Raw genomic sequence first — 15,726 nt, 5'->3', positions numbered from 1 at the left:
TCTGGATACAAGTCTCTTATCAGATATATATAAATTATAAATCATTTATCCCATTCTATGAATTGTCTTTTATTTTCATGATAGTATCACTTGCAGCACAGAAGTTTTTAACTTGATGAAATCTAATTTATCTATTTTTTTCTTTTGTCTTTTACACTTTTGGAGTTATATCTTAGAAGGTTTTGTCTGACTCAAGGTCATGAAAATTGCGCCTGTATTTTCTTCTACAAAGTTTCTAACTTTAGCTCTGACATGAGAGTCTGATCCATTTGATTTAATTTGTGGTAAGTGTGAGACTGGGGTTAAACTTAATTCTTTTTTTTTTTTTTTTGAGACGGAGTTTTGCTCTTGTTGCCCAAGCTGGAGTGCAATGGTGCAATCTGGGCTCACCGCAACCTCCGCCTCCTGGGTTCAAGCGATTCTCCTGCCTCAGCCTCCTGAGTAGCTGGGATTACAGGCATGTGCCACCACACCCGGCTAATTTTGTATTTTTAGTAGAGATGGGGTTTCTCCATGTTGGTCAGGCTGGTCTTGAACTCCCGACCTCAGGTGATCTGCCCGCCTCAGCCTCCTAAAGTGCTGGGATTACAGGCATGAGCCACCACGCCCGGCAAACTTAATTCTTTTATACATGGATATCCAGTCATTCAGGCAACATTTATTGAAAAGATTATTCTTTACCCTCATTGAATTGGCTAGACACCCTTGTTCAAAACCAATTGACCATAAGTGAAAGGGTTTATTTCTGGACTTTCAATTCTATTTTTCTGACCTATATGTCTACCTTGTGCAACTATTAATATTTGTTATGAATTCACCTTTTTTCATATGTATTTTTCACATTTATTTTTCAAAACCATTGAGTCATACCAAGCATGCAGTTTTTAACTTTTTTCTCTTAATAGACCATTAATATCCTCTCATGTAATTAAATATTCAACCTAATTTTTTTTTTTTTTGAGACAGAGTCTCGCTCTATTGCCCAGGCTGGAGTGCAGTGGCTGATCTCAGCTCACTGCAAGCTCTGTCTCCCGGGTTCACGCCATTCTCCTGCCTCAGCCTCTCAAGTAGCTGGGATAACAGGCGCCCACCACCACACCCAGCTAATTTTTTGTATTTTTAGTTGAGATGGGGTTTCACTGTGTTAGCCAGGATGGTCTCAATCTCCTGACCTCATGATCTGCCTGCTTTGGCCTCCCAAAGTGCTGGGATTACAGGCGTGAGCCACCGCGCCCGGCCTAGTCAACCTAATTTTTAATGGTTGCATTATATTCCATTATACAGATGTATAATAATTAGTTAAACTAATCTCTTACTCAATGCTTAAGAGATTGTTTTCAGAATAACATTATCTTTAACATAATAAACACCCCCAAAATATGGCTCTATTTGTATCAGCAATTACACCATAAGAAAAAACCTAGAAAGAAAATTGCTAAGTACAAATATTTTTAAGAACTTGATTAAAAAATACTGCTATTGTATTACTTGACTAGCAATGTACAAGAGCGTGAGTTTCTTTATATGCTTACTAAAGCTGGATGTTATCATTTAAAAATCTTGACAAATTTTGAATTCACATTTTATCAATGGTTTGTAAGAAGATATCTCAAACCTGGAAGTTTTTGATAGATTAAGTCAAATAACCAACTTTTCCCCATCTCTTAAAGATCTCAAATTATGTATATACATGTATATATATGTGTGTGTACAAACACACACACACATACACATTTTAGTTTCTTGTAGAGACGAGGTCTCACTATGTTGCCTAGGCTGGTCTTGAACTCCTGGGCTCAAGGGATCCTCCTGCATCAGCCTCCCAAAATGCTGGGATTATAGGCGTGAGCCGTGACATCCAAACAAAAATCTCAAATTTTAATGTTATTTTTATTTTCTATATGTAGTACTGCCTTATTTTGCCTCACAGAGTAAATTGCCATTGAAAGAAAACACTTTGAAGAGAGTAACCTAATGAAGCAATCAATAAGATATAGATTTACAGAGACAGGATGACTACTCCAGCAAGGACTCACTTGGTTACTTTATATCAATGTGGTCACCAAGTGAAGTTAGCTATGTAAGTTCTGAAAGTAAATTTGATCAGTGATTCAGAGTTGATTGGTCTCTGATGAAAGGACTCACGGTAACCAACTCACTAAAGACTGATATTTAAAATGGAATGCCTTTTTACTCATTTCTTGTGAGGCACCTCACTGACACAGACCAGATTGCTCAAAAGGTTTGCTCAGGGCATATTTTCTCTTGCATGAGACCTGGCACATAGAAAATACTCAATAAAGACCAGGCACAATAGCTCAGGCTTATAATGCCAACACTTTGGGAGGCTAAGGCAGGAGGACTGCTTGAAGCCAGAAGTTCGAGACCAGCCTGGGCAGCAAAGTGAGACCTCTGTCTCTACAAAATTAAAAATTAAAACAAAAATTAGCCAGCCATGGGGGCTTGTGCCTGTAGTCTCAGCTACCTGGGAGGCTGAGGCAAGAGGACTGCTTGAGCCCAGGAGCTCAAGGCTACAGTGAGCTATGATTGTGCCACTACACTACACACTAGGCAACAGAGTGAAACCTCATCTTACAAAAAAAAAAAAGGAAGAAAGTACTCAATAAGTATCAGCCATTATCATTATCGTTGCTATTATCATTAATATTACAGTGCAACTGATTGTGATTTTACTTATCTCCCCTTTATAGGGAACACATTCTGATCTTTGAGATGGCTCTTGACCTTTTGGAGTCATGCTCACTTTGGGAGTCTAATGAAATCTGTGGATACTTCCAGCAGATAAAAAAGCCCATATGTACGTATGGAGAACAGGCTAAGAACTGTGCTCTTATGTCCACTATGGCCCTACTCGAATGCTCAGACTTGAGCAGTCCTAAGGTAAGAGTAAAATGCATTCGCAGTTCACAATCAGGCAACCACAGTAGAACACAGGGCTGGGACAAACTCTCTTGGCTTTTTCCTCTCATTTTGCTTTATGTCTGTCTTCCTTTTTTTCTTGGAAATATCCTGCCCTTGGAAAGCCAAAAAATGTGAAGCCCAGGCCTGTCTTGATTCAAGATACAAATAGTCCTCACCCACTTGGCTCACTGCTCTCCTTTCCATGTCTCTCTCTCTTTCTTGCTCTCTCTCTCTTTTTAAAGTGATTTCACTATTCATGTGGATATTCCATCTGACATCTTGGCCTCTCAGTTCCTCCGCCTTTTTGGCCTCTGATCATCTAATCCTCCATGCCCCCTCAGACAACCATGGCATTCTTTTTGTCATGACAATCACTGCACACTTCTGACACTGTAACTTCCAGAGTCCCATTCTCTGACCAGCATCCCCCATCCTTCTGGATTCTCTTCACAAGAACTCCTGCTTCAGCAATTCTTTAACTTCATGAAGAACTCTCATCCTTAGACTCTATCATTTTCTCAACTATAATCAGCTATCCGTGTCCTCACGTCTTTTTCTTTAGCTAGCCTAAAAGCCACAGCTCATGTTTATAATGACTCCCTTGCAAACACCCTTAAAACCCTTGCCCCTCTTTCCCTAACCTTATCCTGTTGCATTCAATTAGGAAAGCCTCCAACTCTGCTTATACCCAACAATCTGCTCACTCTGGGCCTGCATGAGAGCAGCCAAATAGTGCTCAGCTGATCTTATTCACCATGTCCATTAGTTTTCTTTAAATTCATGGCCCAAAATCTCAGTTGGGTGCTTAGCATATTTGACAATCCTACTGTAAATGTTCTCTTTCCCACTCTTCACAAAGACTAGTTCACGTCTTCTGTCTTTTCAAAGCTTCTAAATGATACCACCTCCCGACAAACCCCGCTGTGGCCCCACTCTTACCCACAGCTTTAACAAAAAATGAATAAATCAAAGTAGACAGCCAGGCACGGTGGCTCACGCCAGTAATCCCAACACTTTGCGAGGCTGAGGTGGTTGAATCACTTGAGGTCAGGAGTTTGAGACCAGCCTGGCCAACATGGTGAAACCCTGTCTTTACCAAAAATATAAAAAATTAGCCAGGTGTGGTGATACTCAGGAGGCTGAGGCAGGAGAATCGTTTGAGTCTGGGAGGCGGAGGTTGCAGTTAGCTGAGATCACGCCACTGCACTCCAGTCTGGGCAATAGGGCGAGACTCTTGTCTCAGAAAAAAAAAAAAAAAAAATCAAAGCAGACAATGACCATTCAAACTACAGTCTGCTTTTGTATGTACCCATTGTGAGTTACCTCCTAGTTCCATGGATCAAGTGTTCTTGCATTTCAAAGGCTAGCCCTTCTGTTTGTGTTCTGGAGCCCATGCAAATCTTGCATCTTCAAGGACTTTGCTCTGGAAATTATTCCCTCTCTCACCTGTATAATCAGCTTCTCCCTTTCCCATGGTTTATTTCCACCAGCAAACAATACGCCATAATAGCTCCTATCTCAACAGAGAAAAAAAATATCTTGACCATACGTCTCCCTCCAGCCTCAGGCAAGTTTCTCTGCTCCCCTTCATAACAAAACTTCTTGAGTTGACCATAATTGCTGATTAGCCTTTTACCTGACATTTTTCTCCTCAGTCTATTTCCCCTGAGATTCCTCTAGTCCAAGTCATTAATGGCTTCCATTCTGCCAGATATAACAGTCACTTCTCTGTTTTTATTTTACTCGAATATCTAAGAGGTATTAGACACACTTCTCCTTGAAATACTTTCTTCTTTTGCTTCTAGGGCAAAACAATCTCTGGGTTTCCCTCCTTCTTCAATGACGTTTATTCTTAGATCATTTGCCAGTTCTTCTTCGGCTCAGTCTTTAAAAGCAGGAGTGCCAAAGTCCTTGTCCCTGCTTCTCTTCTCTCCGTTTATGCATACTCCCAAGTGACCATTTCCATTCCTGTCGCTTTACACGCTATTTTTAAACTTAAAAAAGTGGCTGAGGAGCTAGGTGACTGAGGTAAGGGTAGGAGTACAGTTCGTACCTTTTACTTTTTATACAAGCATCACATACTCAGACCAATTAAAATGTAAATAAATATGTGAGAGCGAAAAACATTTCTCTCATTTAGGCCACAATTAATTTGATTTTTTTCTTATATGCAGCCAAGTTGAATCCTAACTCATACAGAGGGATGAATTTACAGGGCAAAAAGGGGTAACTACTACTGTTAAGGCAGGAGGGATAGAATCTCCAGTCCCAGTGGAGGAATTAGCCTTTGGCAGGACAAAGGGCACATCCTATGTAGCACAGAGGGAAGGAGGAGAGAATTACTGATGATGCAGGAAGATCTGCATGTTTGGTAAGAAATTGAGAGGGGTCTTATGTCATGGCTTCATGTTGTCTATGAAATAGGAGGCAAGGTTCTTTAATCAGTCAGGGAGTGGGTCCAGGGGAGCTGAGAGAGGGGATTTTTGAGGCTTGGAGGGAGTAATGGTTTATAATAATTGTTGCTGCAATGGAAGAGCAAGTTGACCAGAGGAAAGCAATAGGATTATTGAGGGCCCCTTTGTAACTGGTAATCACGAATTATTATTATTATTATTACTTGAGATGGGTCTCATTGAGTCACCCAGGTTGGAGTGCAGTGGCAAGACTAGATCTTGGTTCACTACAACCTCTACCTCCTAGGCTCAAAGGATCCTCCTCCAACCTCAGCCCCATGTAGCTGGGACCACAGGCACACGACACTATGACCAGCTAATTTTTTTTTTTTTTGTATTTTTGATAGAGATGAGGTTTCACAATGTCACCTAAGCTGATCCCCTGAGCTGAGTGATCTGCCCGCCTCAACCTCCCAAAGTGCTGGCTGGGATTACAGGTGTGAGCCAACACACCCGGTCGGGTACTCATAAATTTATAGCGGGGAGTGCAGCAGGTATGAGTTGTAACTTTCTGGGTTCAAATCCAGGCTCTGCCAGTAAATGATTGCTCTCAGGTAGGTTTCTTAAACTTCGTACCTCAGAGTTTCTTCATTTGTAAAATGGGGGCTCATTCATTTATTCAACAAATATTTAAGTGTCTACTATGCACTATTAGACACACTTCTCCTTGAATGGGGGTGAGATTAGAGCCAAATGGCCAGGTATGATGGCTCATGCCTATAATCCCAGCACTTTGGGAGGCCAAGGCAGGAGAATTGCTTGAGGTCAGAAGTTCGAAACCAGCCTTGCCAACACAGTGAGACCCCCGCCCCCATCTCTATTTTTAAAATATTAAAAAGTATTTTAAAAAAATATTAGAGCCAAAAACTAGAAAAAGTTTGTTCCTTCATGGAGCTCATAGTAGTTATATGTGCCTTCCTTTTAGGTTGTTATGAGGATTACATGAGATTTTAATTTCCTAAATGTTAAGATGTATACTTTTTTACATTTTACAGCTCTGAAATTGAGATTCATTTTACAATCAATGGCATTTTACAGTTAATTGGCAGGGTGTTTTTCTTTTTTAGTGTTATATAGAGTAATGGTGTCACTTATAATCAATGGGGTTTCAGATTCCATAAAATATGATCATACTTATAAAAGCTTAATAAAGTGTCTGGAAGGCTATACACTGCAGCACTTGTAATAGCAAATAACTGGAAACAGCTCAAACGGTTATCTGCAAGAGACTGGAACTATAGTGCACCCAAAGGAGAAGTGGAAAGAAATGAAGAATATTTTTATACACTGCCATGAAGCAATCTCCAGGATATGTTGTCAACTGAAAAGAAGGTAGAAAAAGTATATGCAGTATGCTTCTGTTTATCTAAAAGATATATATATATACACACACACATACATATACACACACAGATATAAAATACTTGCTTATATTTTCAAAACTGGAAGGATAGACAAAATAATTTTTGAATTAAAAAAAAAATTAAGTAACCTATGGGAGAGGGAAGGAATAGGGTGGAAGGACCAGGAATAAAAGCTAAAGTTTTCGGAATATACATTGTTTTGTAGATTTGATTTCAAACCCTGTAAATGTATTGTGCTTTTGTTTTTGTTTTTTTAGAGATAGGACTAGCTATGTAGCCTAAACAGGAGTACAGATCATTCACAGGTATGATCATAGCACCCTATAGCCTCACACTCTTGGGCTTCAGTGATTCTCCCGACTCAGCCTCCCAAGTAGCTGAGACAGGTTTATAAAATTATAAAACCAGGTTAAATCAAAACGGAAAAGAAAATCAATTCATGAAAATCAAAAGCAAAAGGAAACAAATAAATCCATCCTTCCAATTGACTTAGTGGCTTAACCATACAGAAAAGATTATTTCATGTGGTTTTAAAACACAATAATTTGACTATGCATCCTTACTAGAATATATCTGGAATTTTTAAAAAGTCAAAGACATTTTAAACTATTTTCAGTAATTATATGGTTAGTAATAATTTTGGTATTATTATTCTGAAACCATTTTATGTATAACAATAAAATTATATTAATTTTTTAAATTTATTTATTTATTTTGAGATGGAGTCTCACTTTGTCGCCCAGGCTGGAGTGCACTGGTATGATCTCGGCTCACTGCAACCTCCACCTCCTGGGTTCAAGCAATTCTCCTGCCTCAGCCTCTTGAGTAGCTGGGACTACAGGTGCGCGCCACCATGCCTGGCTAATTTTTGTATTTTTAGTAGACATGGGGTTTCGACATGTTGGCCAGGCTGGTCTCAAACTCCTGACCTCAGGTGATCCATCCACCTCCACCTCCCAAAGTGCTGGGATTACAGGTGTTAGCCACCACTCCTGGCCATTAATATTCTTAGAAACTAAAATTTTCAGTGTAAAAGTGATATCAGAATACAATTTAAAACTTTTCAATTAAAAACCTTTTAACTTTTTAAAGTTAAATAAAAACCTTGTAATCCTAAACTTGAATAAAATGAACTTATGATTTTTTTCTCCTAAAAAAGAAAAACAGAATGTCAGAGCTGTGTCCACTAAAAAGGCTTAGAAACCATAACCAATTTAGTAGCAATTAGCATGTCTCATGCCTAGGCTGTGGCCTGTAAATACCATTTTCTGTTAAAGGGAATCAGAAACCCAGGCTCCTGATAGAAATGGCTGATTCTCAGTCTGGGACAAAAATATGTAAGATGGGCCAGGCGTGGTAGCTCACGCCTGTAATCCCAGCACTTTGGGAGGCCAAGGTGGGTGGATTACCTGGGGTCAGGAGTTCAAGACCAGCCTGGCCATGTCGAAACCCCGTCTCTACTAAAAATACAAAAATTAGCCAGGCGTGGTGGCATGTGCCTGTAGTCCCCAGCTACTCCAGAGGCTGAGGCAGGAGAATCGCTTCAACCTGGGAGGCGGAGGTTGCCGTAAGCCAAGATCCCACCATGTTGTCCAGCCTGGGCAACAAAGCGAGACTCCATCTCAAAAAAAAAAAAGTAAGAAGAGCTGGCAACAAGCTCCATCACACCAGAAAGCAAGGAAGCTTTCAAAGACTACTGGGTTTTATGTGTCAAAAAGACCCTAAAGCCACCTTGAAGAAGTTCCCACTGTCAAAGATGGGACAATTTAAGCTTCAGAAAGAGTAGTAAGTGCAGTGAACCAAAATGCAACAAATATGTTAAACATTCTTAAGTCCGGCCTAACACAGTAACTCACACCCATAATCTCAGCACTTTGGCAGGCAGCAGCAGGAAGATCACTTCAGTCTAGGAGATGGAGACCAGCCTGGGCAACATAGTGAGAAACACACCTCCACAAAAAATTTTTAAAAAATTAGCTAGGCGTGGTACTGTGCCTATACCAGCTACTCAGGAAGCTGAGGCAGGAGGATCACTTGAGCCAGGGAGGTCAAGGCTGCAGTGACCCTAAATCATGCCACAGCATTCCAGCTGGACAACAGAGCAAGATCCTGTCTCAAAAAATAAATAAATAAAAATAAATCTTTGAGTCTGCCAGGTGCAGCGGCTCACATCTGCAATTCCAGCACTTTGGGAGGCCGAGACTGATGAATCGCCTGAGGTCAGGAGTTCAAGACCAGCCTGGCCAACATGCTGAAACGCCGTCTCTATAAAAATACAAAAACTAGCTGGGCATGATGGCAAATGCCTATAATCCCAGCTACTCGGGAGGCTGAGAGGGGAGAATCGCTTGAAGCCGGGAGGCAGAGGCTGCAGTGGGCCGAGATCGTGCCATTGCACTCCAGCCCGGCGACAGAGTGAGACTCTGTCTCAAAAAAAGAAAAAAAAAAAAAAAAATCCTTGAGTCCTTAGTGACTAAGGAAAAAAAAAAAACATGCACACTCATAGGTTACCTTTGGAAGATGCCGGAGGATCAACTCCTTAGCCCATGGTTACAAAGTAACACTTTTAATCAGTACAGCCATCTGTGCAGTGCTGGAACATTTCTGTAAAATACCTCAGGCTCCTTGGAGTGCTTAAAGAAATCCTGAAAGTACACAATATAAGTGGGGTATGATGAAAAAGGAAGACAGAAGATGACAGACATGTTGGGAGAGAAATTAATAGACTAATGGTCCCGGTGTGGTTGAAAATGATCATGATTAGGCCGGGCGCGGTGGCTCAAGCCTGTAATCCCAGCACTTTGGGAAGCCGAGGCGGGCGGATCACGAGGTCAGGAGATCGAGACCATCCTGGCTAACACTGTGAAACCCCGTCTCTACCAAAAAATACAAAAAACTAGCCGGGCGAGGTGGCGGGCGCCTGTAGTCCCAGCTACTCGGAGGCTGAGGCAGGAGAATGGCGGTAAACCCGGGAGGCGGAGCTTGCAGTGAGCTGAGATCCGGCCACTGCACTCCAGCCCGGCGACAGAGCGAGACTCCGTCTCAAAAAAAAAAAAAAAAAAAAAAAGAAAATGATCATGATGGGAGAAGTTGAACAAAGTAAAGCTGGAAGAAAAGGAGGTTGTTGCCAGATAAAAGAATATCTGATTTGGTGATCTCCATTTGTCCCCTGCCGAGAAATTTAGAGTTGCCTTGGGAAAACCTAAGATGCTCTTCTCTTCATCTTTCGAGAGTATAATGTTCCATGAACATGCCTAATCTTGAGAGGGAGAATCCAGCACAATACTTTTTCCTCTGGAAAATCAATGCATATTGACAGCAGGTTTCTTTTCTTTTCTTTTTCTTTTTTTTTTTTTTGAGAGGAGTCTCTCTCTTGTCCTCCTGGTTTGAGTGCAATGGCTTTATCTTGACTCACCGGAACCTCCGCCTCCCAGGTTCAAATGATTCTCCTGCCTCTGCCCCCTAGCTGGGATTAAGGTGCTTGCCACCATACCAGGCTAATTTTTGTATTTTTTAGTAGAGACGGGGTTTCACCATGTTGGCCAGGCTGGTCTCGAACTCCTGACCTCAGATGATCCGCCCGCCTTGGCCTCCCAAAGTGCTGAGATTACAGGTGTGAGCCACCGTGCCCGGTCATACTGGCAGCAGGTTTCTAAGTATGCAAATGGTCATAGCTCTTATATGATGTCCTCAGAGTATGAAAGCCTTGCAATATTGAATCTAGTGAAACCTGCCTGAGCCTCCCTTTGCTAAAGTTTACAAGGGTAGATTTTATAGTTCAGTAGCTGTCTATTTTTCTAACCATTCAATGACATCTTTCTAAGTTCAAGTTTTAGGATGAATGTAGAGTGATAAAACAGATCTCATTTTAATTCGGCATCTCCTAAGTTGTCATCCCAGAAGCTTTGCTGTCAAGAATTATATACTTCTGTGAATGTATCTGTACCAGGATTTTGAGCAGAAAAAATAATATTGATTACTGAGATCACAAACTCTATGATGTACATGAAATTAGTAGGATGACATTTCTAAAATTATTACATTAAAATGTTTATCATCTTATCATAAGTATTAAATTCCTCTCTATAAAAGTTTTCATCATCATGTTATGTTTTGTGGTTACTATAAAGCTATGTAGTGCATATTGAACTTGAGTGTCAACCATGACTCTGTCTCCTTCACCCTCTATGTCCTATCTATCAAGAACTATTGACCTAACTTTTTCTTTATCTCTTGATTCTGTCTACTCCTCTTTTTCTCCACTGCCACTACTTCAGACCACCCTAAAGTTCAGGCCATCCTCCTCTTCAGGCTGAACTATTGCCTCAGCTTCCTACCTCGGTTTTACCCTCTACAATCTTCTCTCCATATTTTAGCATCCCCTGCAATCATTTCTCCATATTGCAGCATAAAGAAATAAATCTCTGCTGTTAAATGCCACTGACATTTTGGGGTCATTTGCTGCTGCAGTATAACTTGATCTAAGAAGACTAATATCTAACTTATTTCAGTTCCTTGGATGTGCTATACCTCACTTTGGGCCTTTCCTTCCTCTTCTTTTTCCTATTTTAATTGCCCCAATTCCTCTTCAGCTTTTTTTTTTTGAGACGGAGTCTCGCTCTGCTGCCCAGGCTGGAGTGCAGTGGCCGGATCTCAGCTCACTGCAAGCTCCGCCTCCCGGGTTCACGCCATTCTCCTGCCTCAGCCTCCCGAGTAGCTGGGACTACAGGCGCCCGCCACGTCGCCCGGCTAGTTTTTTGTATTTTTAGTAGAGACGGGGTTTCACCATGTTAGCCAGGATGGTCTCGATCTCCTGACCTCGTGATCCGCCCGTCTCGGCCTCCCAAAGTGCTGGGATTACAGGCTTGAGCCACCGCGCCCGGCCCTCTTCAGCTTTTAGATCTCAGTTTAGATGCCATTTCCTCTGGGAAGCTTTCCCTGATTCAGCAGGTCTGGTTTATGTATCCATCCTTACATTCCTATGAAATTCTGTAATTCCCTTAACAGCACTTACTATGGAATTGTCTGTCCCCCTCCTCCACCTGCCTGCTGGAAGCTTGGTGAGGGCAGAGACTATGACTCCCTATTTCATCATTATATTCCCAGTTCTGGGCACATGGCAAATGCCATAAATCTGTTGAATGAGTAAATGGTTCAATTCTTAGAATCTGAATACTTGGTCATACTACTTATCAGGAAAAGATGCCAAGGCAGAAAAAGTACTGAGGTCCAAGTTCTGATCTGATTCATTGTGATACCAGTGGGGGAAAAAAAAAAAATCAATGGCAGTCAAATACTATTAAACTGTGCTTTCCTGTCTCCACCTTGATGAAAATTTATACAGGCTTTCCAAGCCTCACATATGAAAAGAGTAAGGAGTAGCTATAAACTAATACGTGTGAGACTGAAGCTTCCCGAGATGAAAGAATGCTAGGCATTATTATTTCTATACATGTTTCAACAGCACATGAGAATAACATACAGGTCAGCTCACATTATTGCAGCATTTCCTGTTCTAAGACACAGCTTAAGGCAAACTCTTAGAATGGTTAAGTAGGATGTATGCATTCCACAACTCTTGCCTAATTGAGTCATCCTTGTATACTTTCCCGTCCCTCCCTGCCACAAAGCATATTAAAATTGTATTAGTAACGCCATCTGTGATTTCCATGTGACCTAATATAAATAATGTTTTCTGTAGCCCCACAATTAAAAAACCATCATAAAACCATGTCAGTGAAGATCTTTCGTGAAGAAAACAGAAATGGGAGTTTAGATTAATTATACTGTGCTCTGGTGAAACCTAAGAGGAAATCTGATTCTGAGCTTTTCGATTAAAGAATACAGAGTGGGAAAGAGTCACAAGCAAGACCTGAATGGCTCTGAGGTTTGACTTATTAACCTTGAAAGGTGAAGAACTTGATGTTAAAAATCAGGCTTCATCCAGCATCCTAACTCACATGTAGAAATGAGTTGCAACTCACTAGGCTTCATTCACTCATTCAGAATGAATCATCCTGCTCATCAAGATTGGCTACTTTTCCAAAAGTAACAATAAGAATACAAATATACACAGCAATGGTCTAAAGCTTCCATAAGAAAACTAGGAAAGTTGGGCACAGTAATGGAACACTTGAGTGTGAGTTCTGTCTAAGGTTTCCAACAGATTGGGAATTTTAGGAACACTAAAAATGGTTTTGGAACCAGGTTTCCTGATTGAAACTTAAAGGGACACGGTTTTATACTTAAAGAAAAGCTTGAAGGCAGTGTAGTCTAGTGGATTTAGGAGACAGACCTGGGCTTAAATTCCTGCTGTGCCACTACCTAGCTGTGTGACCTTGGGCAAGTTGCTTAATTACCTTAACCTGTTTCTTCATTAGTACAATGGGGATAAAATGCCTACTTTATAAGATTACAGTGAGAATTAAATATGACAATGTGTCTAAAATGCTTTGCACAATGCCTAGCCATAGACAGTCTAATTAAATAGTAACTATAATCATGGTGCTCTCCAGTGAAGAACTGGACTGCCCTGTAAGGTGGGAAGCACCCTGTCTCTAAAAGCATTCAACAAGCCGGTTGGTCCTGTAGCAGGGTGATATAAAATAATTCCTCCTACAAGGGTATGGAGAGTAGCAAGGGGTGGTGATTGGACTCTGATGAATGCATTCAAACCTAAGATTCTATGACACATTAATGCTTAAACTGCTTTACAAATATTGATTCTAAAATAAAATGGCCCCCCAAATACACAAAATTAAAATTGCTGGACTACAGGGAAAAATGAACACATCTACCTTTACAATGGGAGATGGACTGCTTGATCTATTTTATCTACTAACAGGTAAGAGAAATACTGACTGGGAAATACTGATGGGGAAATCTGAACATGAACATTAGTAAAGATATAGAATATCTGAAACACCAAGTTTGATTTATTTGCAAGTATCATGTATCTATCTATTGGTGAATAAACATTCTTCTCTGGTTTTAAAAATATATAAAAATTGACCACAGACAAGCCATACAGCATGATCAGGCTACTGCACTCCAGCCTGAGTGACAGAGGGAAGACCCTGTCTCTTTAAAAAAAAAAAAAAAAAAAAAAACAGAGGAAAAAAAGACTTCATAAAGACAATGAAAAGATTTTGGACTAAATCTTGGATTGGGGAAAAAATAGCTCTAAAACATCTTAATGGAACAACTGGTAAATTTTCAGTAAGAACTGCATGTTAGCTACTCCTACTATATCACGTTAAACTACCTAAATGTTAAACTACCTAAATTTGAGCCAGGCCCAGTGGCTCATACCTGTAATCCCAGCACTTTGGGAAGCCAAGGCAGGTGGATCGCTTGAGCCTAGCAGTTGGAGACCATTCTGGGCAACATGGCAAAACCCCATCTCTAACAACAAAAAAATTCCAGGCGTGGTGGGGCGTGCCTGTAGTCCTAGCTACTCGGGATGCTGAGGTGGGAGCCTCACTTGAGCCCGGGAGGTGGTTGTAATGAGCCGAGATTGCACCACTGTACTCCAGCCTGGGTGACAGAGTGAGACCTTGTCTCAAAAAACAAACAACCTCAATTGGAACATTTTTCTGTGAGTATAAAAGAGAGTATAATTGTCTTTGGAGACATATGCTACAAGGTACTCCCAAATGGTTCAGAAAAAAATATATATATATTGTATATATATTTTATATATATAGTATCTCCTACACACAAATATAGCAAACTGTGAACCTATGTGAAGGGCATACAGGAGTTCATTAATTCTGAAACTTTTTGATAAGGTTGATTTTTTTCAAAATAAGTCAAAAAAATTTTTTTATTTTAAAACACACTATAAACAGGAAGATATCTGCAACACACACAAGATTGTTATTCATTATACATATATGTTATATATACATTTATATATGTATATATACACACACACACACACCCCTTAGAAGGGGAAGAGAAAACATGAAGGAATAATCAACATATTTTAAAGTGCTCAACCTTATCAGTAATTACAGAATGCAAATTAAGACAAAAACATGGTATTTATTCTGGGTAGACTAGCAAAAAGTAAGAAGTGTGAAAATAACCAGGATTAGAGAGAATTGTGGTCGGTACTGCCGGCAGTATAGATTGGTACAACCACTTTGAAAACAATTCTGCATTATCTTTGAAAGCTGAACAGCCCCCATAGCCTTTGACGCCGTAGTGCTGCTCCTAGGTTCAAATGAGAGTCCAGCGCATGTACAGAAGGTGAACAAGAATGCTCCTACTAGCCCTATTAGTAATTATTAGGGGCAGATTCAGGTTTTGTGGGGTATGAGCTTATGTAATTAGAGAAGAGTGAGGCTTTTAAAGAAAAAGATTCAGAATTATGAATAAAAATTAGGTTCAAAAGTGAATATTTTTTATAATGGCAAAAGAAATTACAACAATTACAAATTTCACAAAATCCAGGAAAAGAGTTCTGTCATAGGTATGTGACCTACAAACTTGAGAAGTCTGATACATTTAGTCTGTGTGGTTCCCATTAATAAAGAAAATACTTAAAGCGCATTTATAATCCTACCCGCTACAGTATTGAATACATTCCCAACAGGAGAAAACTTCCTTTTGACTAGGCACTAAGAAATAAATGTTCTGTTAATACACTTAACAACCTGGATGAATAAAAAAAAACAAATGTTGAGTGATAAAAAGCAATTCCAGGCTATATATAATTGTATAAAGCTCAAAAAGAAAAATATACCAATACACAGGAATGCATCCAAATATGACAAAACCACTAAAAATGGCAAAGAGGGACAAAACGGAAGATAGTGGTGATGAGCTAAGAGGCCAGGAGTAGAATCCTGGAGATGCATGGATACATGCTAAATACTGATAACGTGGTGGAGTGATACTTTCATTAGTATACTTTACATTTTACATATTTGGTAAATAGCTGTTTTGTATGTATCGAATATTACATCGAAAATATTTACTTA

The 15,726-nt window shown here is 40.1% G+C and overlaps 1 protein-coding gene across 1 annotated transcript in view; it reads right to left on the bottom strand.

Annotated features, from left to right (window-relative positions):
- The window catches only part of LOC117074070, a 40,274-nt gene that overhangs the window by 21,438 nt on the left and 3,110 nt on the right, over positions 1–15,726 (bottom strand). The window lies entirely within an intron of this gene.

Source organism: Trachypithecus francoisi, unplaced genomic scaffold (genome assembly GCF_009764315.1).
Source record: "Trachypithecus francoisi isolate TF-2019V2 unplaced genomic scaffold, Tfra_2.0 Lachesis_group5, whole genome shotgun sequence".
Taxonomy (NCBI): domain Eukaryota; kingdom Metazoa; phylum Chordata; class Mammalia; order Primates; family Cercopithecidae; genus Trachypithecus; species Trachypithecus francoisi.
This window is presented reverse-complemented; position numbering and strand designations above follow the sequence as displayed.